General features: G+C 47.8%; 1 protein-coding gene across 1 annotated transcript in view; it reads left to right on the plus strand.

Annotated features, from left to right (window-relative positions):
• COP1 (COP1 E3 ubiquitin ligase) overlaps positions 1-19,773 on the plus strand; it is a 693,430-nt gene that overhangs the window by 72,545 nt on the left and 601,112 nt on the right. The gene's annotated exons all lie outside the window — the stretch shown is intronic.

Consider the following 19,773-nt stretch of genomic DNA (forward strand, 5'->3'; position numbering starts at 1 on the left):
GAATGGATGATCTCCACTTCTAAACTGGTTATTCAGTTTAGTACTAATATCTGCAAAGTCCTAACATAGTGATGGATGGTGTGGGACATTTCTGAAAGAGTGTAGTTGTTAACACTAAGTTCATAATTAACATTGAAGTCTGAGAGATTCTTTTAATAATGTGCGTCTAAAGAAATGTATGTACGTTGGTTTCAGTACTACATACCCCCAGTTACAGCACTGTTTTTACAGAAAATTGGTGACGCACTTAAATTGTGAACCACATTTTTTTCTGATAGAGATTTCTAACTGCAGATTCCTCACCTTGAGAATTTCCCTAAATGGCAGACTGGATCTGGAAGATTTTCATAGCAACTCCTTTTCGAGTTGGTAGGTGATGTGCAGCTCTGGGTCGGGTCCGCCAGCCACAGAGATGATGTCGGGGCCACTACATCTTAGTCACCTCTAAATGCTGATGTCACTTAGTTCCCCATCACCCCCACCCACCGACATGGATCCAAACTTTTCTCTCTTGACAGTCGGACTTAACAGACTTTACTTAAAAATTCCAGTGTACAAGTCCTTGGTCCCTTCCTAAGACTACAGAATTTAAACCCAGCAAGTAGATATCAGTGACAGTCCACACGAGGTCTGTCTCCGGTATCTGGGTTTCATGCTCAATTTGTGTTATGTGAGAAAGATGCCAGAATGAACCTCAAACCACCCACAACAGCCAAGACAATCTGTACATCACAGAACATCGAAGTAAGTTGAAGAAGACCCATTCCTGGTCGAGGGCTCAGGATCGCTCACACTCCAGCGGTTATTCTCATGACCATCTGTAAGTCTAAGAAAAGTAAAGAACACAAGTCCAAACATGACTCTCCCACATCCCGCCACTCAAAGTTGCTTGAAGATCCAACTACTGCAAGGCTGCAAACTCAGTTCCTGACCCCGAAACAGATTCTGACCCTCATGCTTCTCTAACCTAACTTTTCCGCCTCTGCGGCGATGCCGCAACAGCTCTGAGAATTTAAAGAAGCTGTAGAATGAATCTTTGGTACCCAACCGGTCCCTTCTAGTGCCTTCAGGCCCCAGTGATCCGAGATGGCCTGTAGTCGGCTACCGCTGGTGGGTCAGCCATTGGCACCAGCTGTGCCACTAGCCCTGACCTAGGCTCCCAGCTCAACACCAGTGCCTTTTACGGCACCTCAGCCCATGCTCCTGCCCTGTGTGCCCATGCCGGAAGGAGATCAGATTGCCCGTTCATACTCAAAGGTGAACCCAGAGCAACCTCCACCGACATCACAGCAACCTTGTCTCTATCCCCATTCTGACCCCAAATCATTCCTGCAATGCCTACATAAATTAGGAGAGGACAGTGATGTTTCTAGACACGTTTATGACAAAGAACTTTTTTTTCGACTTGCAGGAAGGGAGTGGCCTGAATACCTCCATGAAGACTAGCTTCCATTCTTCTCATCCAATTGTAGTCACAGAAGAGACTGCTTCCTTTGATACAGTGAGTAGGAGATCAGTCGAAGTCTTTGACCTCACATTACTCATTACTGAGGTGAAAACCAATTTGTTGACAAAAGTGCTTCACCAAACTAATGGTGTCTCTATTTCCATTGGATGAGGCTGCACCAGTATATTGCTTAGGCCTGGATTCGCTCCATCAGATTCTCCAGTGACGTACAGCAGTCCCTGATGGATGTGCCCTTCAGCAGGATCCTTCTCTTCAGTGACCAGGCCATTTTGACCTTCGAGTGTTTCAAAGACAGAAAGACAACAGCGTGCTCTCTTGTGCGGGCTGCACCGATGCACCAGTTCCCCAACAATTTCACCCTTTTTGAGTCTTCAGGAGCGAATGCCAACAGAGGCAAGGCCAGAATGTACCACAATAAGAGGTCTCTCAGTCCTTTCAGTGTAAAGGCAGGGGGATCAGGCAGCCAGCATCCAGGCCACCAGGGGCTGTGATTTACCCAAACCTGAGCCCCACTTTCAGCATCTGCCGCAAAACTGCTCTATCACCCTTTGAAGCACACTATGTCACGGTGGAGGTCGCATGACCTTTCATCTCTCCGGGTGGAGGAGCATCACAGGAACACTGGTACTTCCTGTAAGAAACTGGACTCCTTTGCAGATGACCAATCCCACCCCCCCACTTGTTGCCCTCTTCATAACTACTAGATGCTGGTTTTCGACTCTGACAGGGCACTGAGGCCTGCTGAACAGACTTCAGGGCCACTGCTCTTTCCTTTAAAACAAGCGTTGTCTAACTGTTTTACAATTGGCAATGGGCTTTAGCATCCTATGGCAGTCCCTAGTAAATTGTACCCATGGTACCTAGGGAATGGGTACTAAAGAGGGTCCCCAAGGGGTGCAGCATATCTTGTGCCACCCTAAGGGACCCATAAACAAATTGTACACAGCCTGCCGTCATAGACTGCGTGTCAGGGTGCAAGCCTTGAGTGAAAACACAACATGGCACATGCTTAGTTTGCCATGCCAAAGGTCACTGCATGTGTTAAATGTGAGTCACCCCTACAGCAGGCCTTACGAGCCCTAAGGCAGGGTGCATTATAATACATGTGAAGGCATGTATGCATTAGCAGAAATGCCTCTGTGATATCTGTTTCTATTACTAGATATTACAAGTGACCGGGCAACCATCATAGAACATGTACTGGTCATCACGAGTAACCCAGCTTACATGATGGCTGCACGAAAAATAATGGTGTTTTTTATCAAACATCTCGTCCTAATAAATCAATACTGGTGCGTGCCAGTATTGGATTTATTAGGGCATGCACCCAGAAGGCACCTTAGAGGTGCCCCCTGAAACCAAATAGTCCTCTAGTGTGGTGGCTGGCTGGTAACGACCAGCCGGCCACAACAGATGATTTCTCACCCCCTGGAGGTGAAAGCCCCGCTTTTAAGACGCCAGAAACGATGTCTGCTCTGGCGGGAGGTGTCATCACCTCCACCAGTAGGATGGCTAGTAAATCTGCATACCAAGGCAGGTCTAGTCGCTTGAGTAATCTACTCGACCTAACTGTAATGTACTTGTCCCAGAAATATGTCTCAGATTGTGTGATCCTAGGCAAATATTGTATTTTACAGTTACCTTTTTCATCTCACATATGAGAGCTCCTTCAAATTTGTGAGTTCCGCATTTCTGCTGTAAAAAAAAAAGAATTCTCTGTTTGATTAAATACACAAAACGTTTGCTCTGTGTATGATAAATTTGGCCCACATATAGGGTACACGTGATCGATGCATGACTTGCCTCTTAGTTTACTAATAGCTTTGCTATCAGGGCAGGAGTGTTTCTCAGTATATGTTTAAACACTCACTTGTAATAAATATATTACTAAAGCATGATGTGGTAGAGCATTTACAGACAGTAAATTTCCAAGAAATTTCCAAAAACCTTCCCAATAACTTGCAGCTTTACTGATAAAGCTATATAGTGTATTAACAATAATCTGTGAAACTTGGGTTTCAGAAAACATTTATCATTTGCACATCACCAAGTATTCTGACTTTTTTTTTTCATTCTATTAAAATATTTTTTTCATCACACAGAAGTAGAAAATATGGTCTTTCACAGCTACTGACATATATTTTGAAATGTTTGTATAGTTCACTTAGTTATATAAATGTTGTGTGTTAGGAAAAACCTGATACCAAAAGCCTTTCATTTCACATAGGTCGGACAGTTCACCTTACAAAATCCTGGAAATCTGCAGTCACAAGGAAAGTATTTGCACTGCAAGAATACAAAGTGACTTTTGACCTCTGTCTCTGAACACAGAGCAGATGTGACAAGAATAAGATTTACAGGTATCTTAGTTGCTAATTCATTCTCTAACTGAACAGGACACCTATTCTTTGTCCACTCATCGAGTGGAATCTAAAAATAGCTCGACCTCATAAAATAAAACTCACCATAGTGAGTTGTCTAATAGATTTTTCGAGCCCTGCAAGGCTAGGGACGTCAAAGTCCCTGCTGCCTTTGATATGTGACCCCCAGCTTCCCCAGTCCTGGAAGAGGCAATCTCCTACCCTGAGGCGCATTTGGCACCAGAACAGGTGGGAAATTAGATAGTCAGGAGGCATTTTACACTCCCAGGCTAGTCATTCCTCTAGGGTGGGCTACCTGAAGTTAACACAAAAATAGGGAATTCAACCATCTTGTGTGTGGTGAAATTAGGCCCTTTGGGACAGGGTTATTCCCACAGGAGGTGGGCATATAGGAGGTGTAGTGACCACAAGGGTAAGTAGCCCACTGGCTACTACCCTTTACTCCCCATAATGCTCCTAAATTCAGTATTTAGATGGCCCCCTAACACCAGGAGCTCAGACTCATTGGACCAGAGAAGAAATCAGAAAGCAGTTAAAACCAAAAACTGAGGATCACAACTGACTTGGCCCCAACCCTGCTGGCCTGCCTGCTGTTCTTGACAAGTGCACCAAATTTTGGCTTGTCATACAGCTGCACCACCTCAAAAAGCCTAGAAGGACTGCCAGCACTTTAAGGAACCACCAGCATCTCCTATGGAGTAGCGGAGCTATTACCCTGCAGGCACCCAGGAGGAACAGTGACAGCCTGGACCATGGAAAACCTGACACCAAAAGGCACCACTGCACCCGAGTTTCCCAGCCCGAGTCCAAATGGGCCAATGGTGCAAACGAGGTCCTGAGACTTTCCAAAGTTGAGTCCCACCTTGGGTTTGGCCAGATTGGTTCCCCATTTGCCACCTGTAGCCTTTTTTTTGTTTTTTTGTTGCAGAAACCAAGAACTGTGAGGAGTCTTCACGCTGCAACCCCACCGGACAAAGCATTGCTGCACACATGCACCCTGGCCCGAATCCCACCATGGACCCACTGTGTGTCTGCATGCCCAAGCCCCTCAAGACTTGATCCCCCCTTTGGGTTCAGCCGGACTGGTCACCCAGTCCCCACATTAAGCCTCTTTTACCCAGGACTGTTTCACATTAAAGTGAATAGGACACCCAATACTATAAAGCACCTCTGCCGCAGAATACCTTGACTTGCAACAGCGGTCTTGTTTGCCCCGGTTAGCTGTGTTGCCCTGGCAGGGGCCAGTGTTCACCCACTGCAGAGCAGAGCAGGTCTGGCAGATCCCTGTCATTCCCATTGGTTGGAGTGGAGGCAGCAGGCGAATAGGATGGCCGCATTGTCATTGTTGCTGTGAGCGATGTGCCCTGAGAGACTGAGGCTGTGCCCGAGCCCGATGGGTGGGCTGGAGGATCATCGGGCTCCCCAGGTGAGTCTGAAGGAGCAGGGTGCCTGGTCTGAGCTACAAAGTCCTCCACCGATTGAGGGCTACCACAGAGCTTCAAAGAGCAGCGGAGCTCAGGATGAAGTGAGGTGATCAGCCCTGGGGCAGCAATTGCTCCCTTCCCAGCTGGAGCCAGGGTAGGCCGGATCAGTGCATGAGTGGTTGGACCTCAGGGATTAAGGCTGTAGCTTGGACCTGGGAGGAGATCAGGGCCCTATGACAGTGGGGCCCAAAGAGTCACCTGGACATCTATATTCAGCTGAGACCCTGCTGGAGCTGTGGGATATGCATGGAGGGGTGGCCTGAGTGGTAGTGCATCAGCGTAGTGATCGGGGGCCCCAGAGGGCATAAATGGTGCAGGGGAGGTAAACGGAATGATTTGGAGGCGCTGCTGTGGGTGGCTGAGAGGATGCTATTACCATACTCAATTTAAAGGGTGTTAAGGGGAGTGAAAGGTAGTAGCCAATGGACTACTTGGAGTCACTATGCCCCCTAGATGACCACTTTCTTAGGAGGAGTGGGCATCACCCTGTCCCAGAATTTCTGATTCAACCACACACAAGATGGTGGGATTCCTAAGGCTGTGTTTGTTTCAGGCTGGCCACCCCTGTGGTGTGTCGAACCTGGAAATGCAGCACGCGTCTGCATAGCTAATTTTCCCAACTGTCCAGGTGTCAGGTGCTCCCAGGGGCAGGGGATCAGCATCTTTCTCTGAGGATGCCAGATCTGCATACCATAGGTGATGGGCTTTTTTGGTGCCTTCTCCTTGGAATGCAGATTTGCAGGTCATCCTGTTGGGAGGGGTGTGTAACATCCCTGCTAGAGCAGGCTTTGTTTCTGGCCCCAGAGAGCAAAGGCTCCCACCCTTGGGGGTCAGAATCTCATCTGTTGGTGGCAGGCTGGCTAGAACTAGTCAGTGAGCCCACCAGCAGTTGGTAGGTTTTGAGGGAGAACGTCTAAGGTGCTCTCTGGGTGCATGTATTAATAAATCCATCACTGGAATCAGTGAGTGTTTATTAATATGAGATGTTTGATACCAAACATCCCTATTTTCAGTGAACCCATCATGTAGCTGGGGAACTCTTACTGACCAGTGTCCAGCACATGTATTTAAAATTGCTTCCCTATTCACTTACTATGTCTAAGAATTGAAAAACACATAGCAGGGGCCTATCTGCTCTTGCAGATATACCCTCACTTGTAATATAATGCACCCTGCCTTAGGGCTGTAAGGTCATCTGTAGGGGTCACTTACAAATATTACATGCAGTGTTTAGGTCCTGGCTCACACATGTTGTGTTTTCTCTTTTTGGAGAACCTTGCCACGCAGTATTCAGGAGTTTGGTGCTGGGTTCCTTAGAGTGGCTCAATCTGTGCTGCAGTTCTTAGAGAACCAAAGGTACCACTTACTAGGGACTTACAAAAGGTGTTACAGGGCCTGGCCACTTGGGGCTCAAGTGACCAGGTGTCTTGTTTTGGGGGAAAGACCACTGGCACTGGGGACCAGGTTAGCAGGAAGCCAGTGCACTTAAGTCAACGTGGAATCAAAAACGAGGCAAAAAGTTTGTGGGATGTTACTTCAACCCGAATCCTGCTTCCTACACTTTCAAGCCGATCTTCTGGCAGCCATAAATGGGTCATACATTGCTCTGGAACATAAGATTGAGACATTGTCCATTGATGCCAACTTGCTCAGAGCTGATCTACGGAAAGTAGCAGAGAAAGTGACCATGGCGGAGGGTAACATCGAGATGCTCCGCAGGGAGGTGGTGGCTCTTAAGCAGCAAACGTCCAGAATGACCAAAGTAACGGGGAATCGGAGGCTAAGAAGGAGGATGTGGAGGGCCGATCCCACTGCAGTACTATTTGTATCCTGGGCTTTCTGTAGCGGGTTAAGGGGACGTTGGCAGAAGGCTTCATGGAGCAGTTGACATGGCAGCAGTTGAAACCGGAGAGCCTTTCGGACATATGTCATTGAACGAAAGCACAGCATAGTGGTGAGGGGGTTGGGAAAGCAAGCTAGACTGTGGGGAATCCCGTAGACATCCTGACTGACGTAGTGTTCTGGGTTCTGCCAAATCGAATGGGAAGCCATGAAGGCAGTTGTGAGAGGTCATTTTGTGGGTCTGACCATTGGGGTACGTAGGCTACTCCAGCTGGAGCTGCGCCAAGAGGAAAGGGAGCTGGGTTGTTGTGGGGACACGTTGCCCAGGCCCAAGATGCCTAAACGAAGGAGTTATGCTGTTGCACAGGACCATTGCAGAAAAATTGGATAGGCTGGATGCATTTACAAGCACCTATAGTCAGCGCTTGCACTGTGAGTGGGACAAGTCTGGTAGGCTCCTGATCTGGCTCCTGCGTAGGGAAACTAATGTCTCGCTGATAATCCATCTGAGGGATGAGGCTGGCGCAATGCCAACAATGTGGGAGCAGTAGTGGCAGTGTTTCAGTGACACTTGAAGAACGTGTACTGTAGTGGCACCTGGAGTGAGTCGGATAGGGTGTAGCCCTACGTAGAGCCTCTGGAAGTCCCCAGGGTTGGAGAGATTATAGCTGAAGAGTTGGAGGCTGGCATCACACTGGAGGAACGTTGGGTGGTGCTAGGAATGCTCCCAATTGCTAAGGCACCTTTAGGGGAGGGGGTTGTGACAGGTGGTGGGATTCCTTTTGAGTTCTGTCAAGCATTTCCAGCAGCGCTCACACAAACTCCTTGAGGTGTTCCTGGAGGCTGAGGAGCTGGGACAACTTCTGTCTAGCATGAGAGAAGGGCTCATTTGTATGATGCCAAAACTGAGGGGACAATGACTTGGGCCTGGCAGCTTATCTTAATCTTACAATGATTAACTCTCATGTTAAGATCTTGTGTAAATTGTTGGCCAGTCTTTTACGCCCTGCAATGTGTGGTTTGGCCCACCCTGATCAGTGTGGCTTCTTACCGGGTTTGAGTATGACAATGAACTTGAACCTGCTGATGGACGCTCTGCATGAAATGGAGGGTGCCCGGAGGAGATGGCATTGATATCGAAATGGCATTCGATACAGTTGACTGGGTGTACCTCCCAGGGGTCATGGAGGCTTTGGGGTTTGGTCTTCGATTCCAGGCCTGGATACGCCTGTTGTAAACTGCTTTAGGTGCATGGGTCCGAGCAAGAAAGCACTGTTCTGACCAATGGGGCATTGAGCGAGGGACTAGGCTGGGAGGCCCCCTGTCTGCTCTATTGTTTGCCCTAGCAATGGAGCCTTGGGCCATTCAGGTCCCGTGTGTCCTGGGCCACTGGGCAATTGAGTTGGGGCAAAGTAGGCATGTGGTGTTAAACCAATGATGCATTGTTTTTATCCGCTGGCCCAGAGGGAGTCCTTGCCAATACTGCTGCAGCTTCTGGAGGACTTTGGTATCAGGCTCAATAAGACAAAGTTGTTGTTTCCGTTATGGCCCTGGTGGGGAGGACCTGTGAAGCGGCTCACAGACCTGGGGTTGCGATGGGAATTGGGCAGTTTCCACTATCTAAGAGTTATGGTGGCACACACGGAGGTAGAGCAATTGCTGCATAATGTTGAGCGGATTTTGACTTCTCTACAGAGATCAGTGCGATTCTGCAGTACTCTGCCATTGTCGCTCATGGGTGAAATAGTTGTGGCTAAAATGGTGTTGCTGCTGTGTTGCCTGTACACCATTCAGAACTCGTTGTGTCCACTGCTGACAAGTATTTTCTGGTGGTTGAACACCCTTCTTACATCGCTATTGTGGGTGGTGAAGCGGAGTAGAGTAGAGTAGAGTAGAGTAGAGTAGAGTAGAGTAGAGTAGAGTAGAGTAGAGTAGAGTAGAGTAGAGTAGAGAACAGATGGTAATGAGGGAACATCTGTAAGGGGGCTGTGAGTCCCTAACCTGGAACTTTTATTTTTAGCATCCCATTTGCAGCATGCAGCCCACTGGTTGGTTGAGGGGAACAACTGGGATAAGGACCTTTTGGCAGAACTGGTGGAGGAGAGCAAGCTCCCAGAGATGCTGATGGCGGACTCAAGTGTATTGGAGAGGGGCCGCTACATTGTGCGACAGCCTGCGGCGATTTGGCAGAGGGTGGTTACGGTAGTGATTAAGAGGGCTCAGTTCCACAGGGAGATTCCATCATGGGTACTCGTCCCGTTTCATCAGGTGGAAGGTACAATTGAAGTTTCTTGCGTGCCATGAAGGAGACTTTGAGTTGGGGTGGGGGGACTTGTATCCCAATGAAACCTTCATTTCCTTTGAGAATGCACAGCAGTAGTTTGGCCTGGGAGCGAAGCAGTTTTTACAGTATGTAGGAGTAGCAAAGATAGCTAAACAGATTTGGGTCTCCTTTCTGGCTGCACAACTGGAATCTGCTGTATTGGAAGCGCAGTTGACAATGGATTTGGGGAACCACCTGGTCTCCCTGATTTATAAAGCGGTTCAAGCGGACAACATATGTGGGCAGCTGCAGGTGCAGCAGAATTGGGAGGTGGATCTGGGTGCTCTCCTTTTAGATGTGAAGTGTACTAGGATTTGTGTATTCCTGAATTCAGTGTCTAGTTACGCTTACTTTCGCCTGATACAGTTTAATTTCCTACATTGCACTTATGTGACCCTTGCGAAGCTACATAGGTATGATCTGGGGTGGCCTCTAATCTGCCCCCTTTGTAAATCTGTGGTGGCAGACTTTAGGCACCCTGCATGGGGCTGCAGCGCAGTGGGGTCCTTCTGGATGGCTGTGGTGGGCAGATGGCATAGGACCACAGCTTTGTGGTGTGATCTGATGGTACAGCTTTGTTGGGTGATATTGCTAGACCTAAGAAACGCAAGATGTCTTACTGCTTACTACAAGAGACCCTGGTTCTGGCCCGGCAGTGGGTCACCATAACCTGAGCAGGAGTGAGGGCACTTGGGGGAAGCTTAGTGGATCTGGGATGTTTCAATGTCCTCTCTGGCAGAGGAGGAGGATCTCAGATGGATGAGAACTGATGTCAAATTGCAGGCGGATCTGAAGGTTGGAGGGGAGGGGGCACTGAGTGAACAAGGGGAGTGTGTCTGATACCAGTGGTATTGAGAGTCAAAGCGATTAGTCTTTGTCCAATGGAAGAAGTGGGGAGCAGGATGTGTGATGCGTGCACACTGATCTGGGGGACTCTGTTGACTGCTGATTGTGGCACCACAATTATGTACTGCATTGTATGTTTCATTGCTTGTATTCTGTCTTACATCTGCATTGCACTTAATATGCAAATGACAGTTTATGGACCATGTTTGTTTTTTGTTGGAAGAAATGATAAAGGTTAAAAAAATAAATTAAAAAAAATAGTGTTCCTTATCACTGTCACCTCTGCATGACAAATGAGTAAACTTTAGGTTTTGTCCATCCAACAAACTTACACAATTTTCTCTCTGGACAAACAGGTCCACTGGATAAAAGTGACTTTCTTGCCAACAGTAGTCACGTCCTTCCACATTGTTCAATCCGTTACTTTGCCATCCTTCTCTGTCCTACCTCATCTGTCTAAGGAAGAGGAGCGCCTCCACTGTCTGGATCCTAAGAGGGCCCGCAGTTTTTACATCGTTTGGACCAGGGAACATCAATTAGAGGATTAACGTTGGGTGGGCTCCTCTGGATCCAAAAAGTGGAAAGCGGTATAAAAGAGAGCCATCTCCCAATAGATTGTATTATGCGTGGTGATCTATAGACTAGTCAATAAGTACCCCCAGAAGGCTTGTCCGCTCTTTCCACCAGAGCAAAGGCTGCTACCACTGCACTGATATGCAGTGTGCCAGTCTTGGACATCTGCCAAGCTGCTACATGGGCACCCTACCCACATTCACAAAACACTACTTCCTGGACAGCCAGGTCTAGAGGAATGGGTACTTTCTCGATCTGTCCTGTATGGCTTCCTGGTCTGAGTCATTCCACAGAGTCACAACCTGGTGAGGTACTGCTTTGTTACCTATTCATAAGGTGGGGAATGAGTGGGTAGAAGTCTCTATCAGAAAAACAAGTTATGCCTTTTCTTGGGGAGACTGTCCTTACGGACCTCTCCCCCCATTTCTGTGGAATGAACTCTTCTATTCCATACTAATAAGATTCCAGTCTAGAGATCTGCACTATGGCACAGTCTGATTCCTGAAGGATCCATGTCTGGCGCGGGCAAAGAGCAGGACGAAACTGATGTCAGCAGACAGAGATTTAGTGGCTCGGATGTCACATTCCAGGCGGTGCAGACCTGACTCGGAGCTGCACAACGCAACCTAGCTACAAGTGGGGGCAATTTGCTATCAAGAATTTTCTTATGTCGAATCAGGTAATTAAGATTCAGGAAGACAGTTTGCTAAGGATCACATTTTCATCAAGTGAGTAAACCATGCCAGAGAGCACTGTCCTGCTGGCTCCACGGCTGACAGCACCATTGCAACATCTTCTCCGTAATGCATGCTGGCATTTATGAGCAGTGACAACATCAGTCTAGTCCTTTATATATCTTTCTGATTATTTGAGGGCCACTACTAACTTAAGAATCATTGTAGAACGAAACCTCTTTCCATTTGGGTTCCAATAGTGGCAGAGTGTCAGTAAATACAGCTTCACCTCCTAGTCATGAGAACAGGACACTTGACGGTTTAAAAAAATATTTGTCCCTCTCATACCAAACTTCTAGCTGTCTTTGATCCAAGCTCTGTTGTCACATTTGTAAGCATGTCGGTGCTAGGTCTATAAATTCTGAATCTGATCCCTCTTCAGGCAAAGTCACATCTTAACTGTTACCACCCTCATCATTATTGTCACCAGTATCATAACAATGTCCATTTCTAAGATCACAAGCACCACTACCCCTAAAAAGAGCCAACTGTAACCACCATTACAACTACTTCCGCTATCACTGCATCGTGACTACAAGAATCCCTGCTACGACAGTCGCCACTATCATTACTGCCACAACTACAAAAGTCACCATTACAATTAACAACAATCGCCACTGTCACAGTTCAGAGGATGTGTGCGCTTTCGAAAACTTAATCAAAAACCACATTGAGAGGTACCATAATACTGTAATCGTTGAGCACGGATATAATTATGCATTCCGCCCAACGCTTTTCCAGAAACTTGATTATAACTAGAAATTTTCATCCTGTTTAAAACCAAAATGAGCCCAGAGCTACTGGACAAAGTAAAAAAAAATGGATGTACTGACTGCGAGACAGTCGACGTGGCAGAGGAACTTAAAATGGAAGCTGGGTTTGTACGTGAAGCATATTAATGTTGGGTCCTGTTTTGTGCAAGTTGTAGTGTACAAGAAGTTTCCAAAGTCTTGGAGGAAGAGTACAGTTTTTTCTATGTATATAAAGGGACCTACACATTATCCTCAATCCTAGATCTAGTATGTAAATTAGGCACATGTATTATTCTACAGTAGTTAAAAGCCTTGATTGAAGAAGAAAACATACTGTTTCCTCTTCAAGGTTGTTTTAGGCAAGCCACTCTAGACCAAATTTGTGACACATATCATGCATAAATAATCATTGTCCAAAAAGATGAAACTGTTTACTCCGTGTTATAGTCTGTTTCTCCGCTTTTGATATGGTAAATAGAGGTCAGAAATTCAAGAAAAGATTTATTGTTTAGTTACCTAAAACCATAACAAAGGTGAAAAAGAGATAAACACAAAAAAACAACCAATAATAATAATTTCTGATGTTGCTAAGTATCCATTGAGGGATTATCACATTGTCCAGTCGTTTTGATTTGCGCTCCATAGGAGCTAGTTTTAAAACATCATAAAGTGTTGCTACAGTGTGAGTAGAGCATCGCTTGATGCCATTATAGTCCACTGTCAGACATTGAGGTGTGAGCTAACCTCCTGTAGATCACGGGGGTTGGTGCTCATTTATTAAATCTCGCTTTTGTGACACCTGCAATAAAAACTTCACCAAAGCACAGTTCAACTGCAGGTCCCCATGTGCAAAGCACGCCATCACTGCTTGTCGCCGTCTCCGTGTGCCTTTTTCATTAAATTTGATCCTTAGTAGGACTTTTCGTTCTAGTACAAGATGATTGCATGAGCAGAGGACATGGAGGAGGTCTTCCGTGTCCTCACCACACAGGCGGCAGGTAGAGTTGGTTACGTCCCTCAGCCAGGGGCTGCATTTAAAGCAAGTGGTAGGAGACCTAGTCGATACTTTAAAGAATTCGTCCTTTATTCGTCTCAAGAAGCCCTGGCCTAGGTATGACTGTGGTGTCAAAGACGTGTAATCCATGCATGAGACCTCCGTGAGAAGGCTGCTTGTCCTCCAGTAGTGACTGAAGCCTAAGTGATTTCCCAGCTGCTTTCTTGAAGGCGTTGTGTGGGACTGGGGTCCTCCACAAGTCTGTGAGCCTGGTCTTCTTAAGTGAATCATCTAAGTGGATTCTGAACGGGGAGGCGATCTTGCGTTCAAGCTCTTGCCACATATGGATTGTTAAGAGTGCCCAGGGAGGCACCACGGGCCTTGCTCCAGAAGTTTATGTAGGCAACAAGTTGAGCCAGGGATTGGTTCAGCAGACCAAACTCCAGTCTCAGTTGGGCAGGGGAGGTAAATCTGGGGATGCTAAAGATCGTCTGGTAAACTTTGCTCACTGCGTGGTTTAAGATATCAGAGTCCCTGCCTCTTTGTACTTCACTCCTGTATATTATTATGGGGAGGAGCTTGGCTTTTGGCACTTTTAGGAGGGGCGTATGAGGGCCCATTCAGAAGGGTTTTTAGTCTTTTTAGAGATAGCGCTATGGCTATGCTTTTGCCCATTAGGCTTTGCCTTTGATGCATGAAGTTCCCTGATTTTTTCAATAACAACTCCAAGATATTTATACTTGTCTGTTTGAACAAGTCGTGTCTCACCCCAAAACTAGGCTCTCAAGGGTGCCTTTGATCTAATTGACAGTGTAGATGTTTTGCCAAAGTTTGCTGTCAAGGCATTAGTGGCTGAGTAGTGCTGAGTGGCGTTTAGTAGTCTCTGAAGGCCTGTTTCCATATGGCTGATCAGTACGAGGTTGTCGGTGTACATGAGGCATGGTAGTTCAAGGTCCTCAATTTTTGGAGGGTGCGAGTTTGTGAGGGTGAGTGCACCCGCTAAGTCTGCTCAATATAGATGAAACAGTGTAGGGGCCAAAACGCAGCCCTATTTTAGACCTTTGGTAGTAGGGATCCGCCTTGAGAGATGAGTGCCTGTGTCCAATTTTATCTGGAACCATGTGAAGGGCTATTATCAGGCGTAGGAGTGGATGTGGAAGCCCCCAGGTTTCAAGCTTCTTCCAAGGCAGATTCCTGTCCACATGGTCAAATGCAGCCTTGAAGTCAACAAAGCATAGATGGAGCTGATGTTTCAGTGTTATAGCTTTGTCGGTTAAAAGGGCAATGGCCATGATGTTTATGATGGTGCCAGTATGTTTGGAGAATCCTGTTTGAGTCGTAAGGATTATTCCCTTTTCAGTAGACCGTGCGAGCAGATGATCCAATAACAGGTCTGCAAAGTACTTTGCGTCGTTGTCAATTAAGGCAATCAGACAATAGCTATCGGGGAGCAACCTGTCCCCTGTTTTAAAGATGGGAGAGATTATGGACTCCTTCCAGGACTGCGGAATCGTTCCTGTCAGACCTATTTCCAGGTAGAGGGGTTCGAGAATCTTTTCCCAGAAGTGTCTATTGTGCTTGAAGACTGCAGGTAGGAGGCCATTTGGTCCCGGGGCACCTTCTCTCCAGCCCTTGGCTATCTGTTTTTTTTTTTTTTTTTTTAATAGTGACCGAGTCAGTGAGTAATGTGAGCGTAGTCTTTGATAAGGGCCTGTGTGGAGGAAGAGTTCATGGCAAAATCGTGCTTTGTGTGACCGTGCTAAGTAATATTGGGCTGTTGAAATGGACTCCAAGATGTTTGGCCCAGACAGCTTCTGGTATATGCAAAGTAATGGCACCATGATAAGGACATGTGAGGTTGCATATTGTACGCCAGACGCGTGTGCTGTTATTACTCCTTCATCCGAGTGTACCCTGGCCCACAAGTCTTCATTGCGGCTCCTATTGCTTGCCCATTTTAGCTTCTTCAGTGCCTGTTTTTGGTGCCCTAGCATTGTCAGAAGGTCTGGAATTCCCGGGCTGCCACGGAGTCACCTTATACTGGAGTTGATTTTTCTCTGTGCATCGCGTAGTGCTGACTTGTGCCAGGTGGGTTACAGCTGCAGGACGTGGCAGCCACCTGTTAGTAATTGGTTCTGCAAAAATTCCACTAAGCCTGGTTGTGAGTTGTTCCCATTTCTGCACTTCACTGTCATTATTTGTTTCTAGTTCGAGTACGAGATCCACTGCTGCTTCGAAGACATGATCAATGTTTGATTGCCCACATTTGACACGTTTACAGTTTGTGGTGAAAGTGGTAATGTGTGCAATATTTGTTTTCTCCATTTTGGTTATCCCCAGGATGATGGATAATTCCTGTAGGCAGTGGTCACTCTTGCTGACTAGATAGAAAGAGGCTACTTGCTTGAATAGTGGAAGGGAAATGAATCTGTAGTCAATTGTGGTAGAGGCTGTTGTTGAAAAATATGATGCTGCCGGAGGCGAGTCCGCAGTAAATCTGCTGTTCAGGGCTCTTAGCTGTAACAATTCTAAGCCATTGAGCAAGGCCCTGCTGGTCTTTGTGGGTCGGCTGTGTTTATTGGTCCCTTGTATGGGAAGGTCCCAATCGCTTGAAAGGGCAGTTGTGGTTTCATCTGTTGAGGAGCCTCATAGATGCAAATTGAAGATGATGATGTTGGCCGTGTCGCTTATGACGCCGCTGCTTATGTAGTTCTCGAGTAGAGCCACTAGATTATTAGCGTCACTGAGTTTAAGTTTGGGGTGAAGGTAGGTGTTTACGATAACTATCTCTGCTGTGGGTGCACTCGTCGTAGCGGCAATTGACACTATTGATGGAGGAGCAGGGGGTGACTCTAGCCGATAGTGCTAAAGAGACATAAGTGGCCAGGCCACCTTGCGGGTGTCCATACTTCGCTTTCCTGGTTGCTGGGGTGATGAAGCACATATAGTCCTGCAAGTGTAATGGTTCATCTAGCCAGGTTTCCTGCATTAGTATAATGTCAAAAGTGCTGATGTATTGGATGAAGTCGGAGTCCAGAGCTTTGGAAAGGAGGCTGTTTATGTTCCATGAGCACATGTGGAGGATCTCCTTTGATGATGTAGAGCCTATCTTTGTGTCTGAGGTTTGTCACCCTTGCCTATTGCAGTTGTTAAATGTTTTTGAAAACCACCTTAAATCATTATTGTTTGAAAAGAGGTTGGCTGAGGTGATGGGTTTTTGGGACTGAGATTCGCCCCTAGCAGTCGTGGAGGAAATTGAGAACACCGAAGAGAAGCCCCTGGCGCACTTAAGTATGGTGCATGTTTCCCTGCACTGGGGGCCTGATTCAAAGGCCAGATCCAGTGATTTCAGAGGAGTTGGGTAGCCAGCCTCCATGTGTGGTAATACTGATACCCCAGTGTTCGAAGGTTGTGCTTTCTCCTAGGATTGTTTGGGCGATTAGGCTTGTCTTCCATGTGGATTCAGGAGCAGTGGTGTTGGTTGGGTGGAGAAATTCTACTGCTAGGAGATCTGTTGAGTTGAGGCTGCTTGTGGAGGGAATATGTGAAAGTAGCCGACGAATATTCCCCCTGTTCAGGATTTCACCAGATCCCTTAGATTTGCAGTGAGGATGAAAAATTAGTGAGTTGGTGGTTGAGGAACCCGGTTGAGTTATAAGTTTCTGTGGCGGATGCTGAGGGTTTTTTTTAGGGGGAGAGGGGCGGGAACAGGGGGAGAGAGTCTCCTCCCAGATTCCAGCAATTGTTTGACCTGCTGGTTGTAGAGTTTCCCACTGGTGCGTGATGTGTGGGGCTAGGAGGTATAATAGTTGCTCCCAGGGCCTGTGGAGGAGCGGCCGTTAGCTGGACTCGGGAGGGATTGGGGGAAGTTACTTGTGTAGGTTGTCCGTGACTTCCGGAAGATGAAGATTAGAGTTCCCTGGTGATGCCCACCCCTTCAGCAGACCAGGGGTGGACGCTTTTGGCAGCGCTCTTCTGCTTGGTGACCAAACTCAAGGATGGGACCACAGAAATTGTTGTTGGAGAAGGTGACCTGGGAGACATAGCTTCGTTGGAGGCCCAGATGTCAGGTATTGTTAGTTTGGTGGCTACTTCTGGGATCGCTCTATTCCCTGGGATTCGCTTCTTGCGGCATTTCCTCCGCTGAGTACGTCTCTGCTTAGCATTGAGTTTCACCATGGCATTGCCATCCCCAGGACTGCCAGTTGAGAGTATATCCCTTGAAGGTTCAGGTATGGTTACTATTTGGGTCAGATTGCAAGAGTTTGCTATCGCAAGAGTCTCCTGGATGGGGCCGTTTGCTCTGTCATTGCTTTTTGTTCCCAGGCTGATGGTTGTGGTCTCGAGTGGATCCAAGTGAATCTTTACCAGGACTTGTGTGGAAAGGTCAGATGGGGGATGCAAGTGTGGGTGCTGGCTGAAGGCTCCCATCTTTAGAGATGCACAGAGGTTGGTTAGCATCAAAGGTAATGTGGATAGTTTGTCTATTATGGGACAGCATGAGCAGCTTGTCGAAAGGCTCATGGAGTTATCTTGTGAATGCACGAAGAGGGATTTGAGGTTGCTTAATTTCTCATCAATGCCTACTACGAATACTGCCAAGGTGTTGAGCAGAGTTAGCTGTACGTCCATTTTGTCCAATTGATAGTGGAGTGCTTCAACTATAAGCTGCATGGTGTTAAGCAGGGAAGCCCAGGCGCCATCCGTATGCGGATTGAGACAATTTGAGGCAGGGTCCTGTCCAGTTGTTGATGTGGCGCTTGAGTCCGTGTTTGCTCTAGTCCTTGCACTGTCATTGGGAGACGGTTGACTAAGGTAAAATGTCCACGTTGTTCCTTGCTTCGTCATTTGGAGACTGCTAGCTGGGTTATGAGGTAAGTCGAGTGGCAGAAGGGGAGTCTTGAGAGTATGCAACAAGCATATCTTCACACTCTTGAGTGTTTAGGTAGGGGAGAGTTTCTTCATCCGCCCCTGTATTGAGGCCCTCTGTTTTTGTACTTGCTGAAGGAAATGAAGGGGCCCGAGGTCATCACTTGTTGCCGTTTCCTGGCGAGCATCATCAGGGGTCATCAAAGGAGTGGACAGAGCTTCTGTGGGCAGCTGTCCCACCTTGTTGACAAAGTCGGGCTGCGCCGCTTTCAGTCCACAGAGCGCTAGGTGAATTTGGTGGGCTGCGCTCTGTTGGGGGAAGCCCACCATGAATTCACTGGAGTCTGCCTGGGCTCCTCATGCCCCTCTGCCCTGAGGAATCTTGCAGGTTGCCCCAAAGGTGTCAAGATTGTACTAGCTGTGGGAGGCTGAGCAGGGATTGGGCTTGAGGAAGCCCCCGTTGTGACAGTCAGTTCTTGATGGAAGGCATTCTGCTGTATATGTAAGGATCAACGGGATTAATGGTGACTGTAACCCCTGTGTGTCATTGCTATTGGAGAGGAGGACAGGTCCACCATTTAAAAAAAAGGAGAACTTGGTGTAGATTTTCGGTTGGGAGTTGGAGGTGCAGCGTTTTTTGGATTATTCGAGGCTGTTTCTCGTTTCCAGACTGTGCCCAGCATAAGGTCTGGAGATGGGTTGCTCTTCAGCTTCTCCCTGGTGTGGCTCTGACTCGATCTCAATGAGGAGTGAGGCATTCTGTGCTTCAAGTTGACTATCCGGAGCTTGAGGTCTCCTCTTCCTTTTTCCCATTGCAATTTTGTCAGGGGGCATCTTTCTTGTTTTGCCTGACCGCAAGGTCATTTGGTCTCCTTCCAGCTCTTCCTTCCCTTTTTTGCCTCCTAAGGAGCCCGTGAGTTTCTGCTGATGGGGTGATTGTGGTAGTGGAAGTGGAAGTGGTGGTGTGGAGGAGTTGACGGTCGGCTGTTGAACGGTCACTCATGAGGACACTGGGCTCCGCTGAGGTAGAGTCAAATGTAGGTTGAAGAGTATGGAGATCTCAATGCTTGTGCTGCTGATGCTGCTGACTTGGTAAGTGGGGCTCACTGGCCGTCCTCAAGCCGCACCCACCCTAGGGGGGACCGCTTCCACGGATGCTGGGGCACACCCTTAACAGTGACTGAGTACAGTCACTGCACTTGCCTGTCGCATGACCTCTGCACACAGAGGGGTCCAACCAGCACCAACCCTCCTTGCCGCCCCCTCCTCTCTGCTGGGCCCTGCCTGCTTGTCGGTGCCACCAGGGGCCTGACCGGGGCGGGGGCTCAGGAGGATCAGGGAGGTCAGATGCTCAGGAGCTGAGGGCTCTAGGGCCTGAGGGGGCGCAGGCGGCAAGACGCAAGGCAAGATCCCAGAGCAGGGGTGAGGGGTGGGCCCCAACCGCAAGGCGGTGACAGGAAAGGGAGGAGAGGGGATGTGGGGGGAAGGGAAGCTCAGAACAGAGTGG

The sequence above is a fragment of the Pleurodeles waltl genome, chromosome 4_2, assembly GCF_031143425.1.
Source record: "Pleurodeles waltl isolate 20211129_DDA chromosome 4_2, aPleWal1.hap1.20221129, whole genome shotgun sequence".
NCBI lineage: Eukaryota > Metazoa > Chordata > Amphibia > Caudata > Salamandridae > Pleurodeles > Pleurodeles waltl.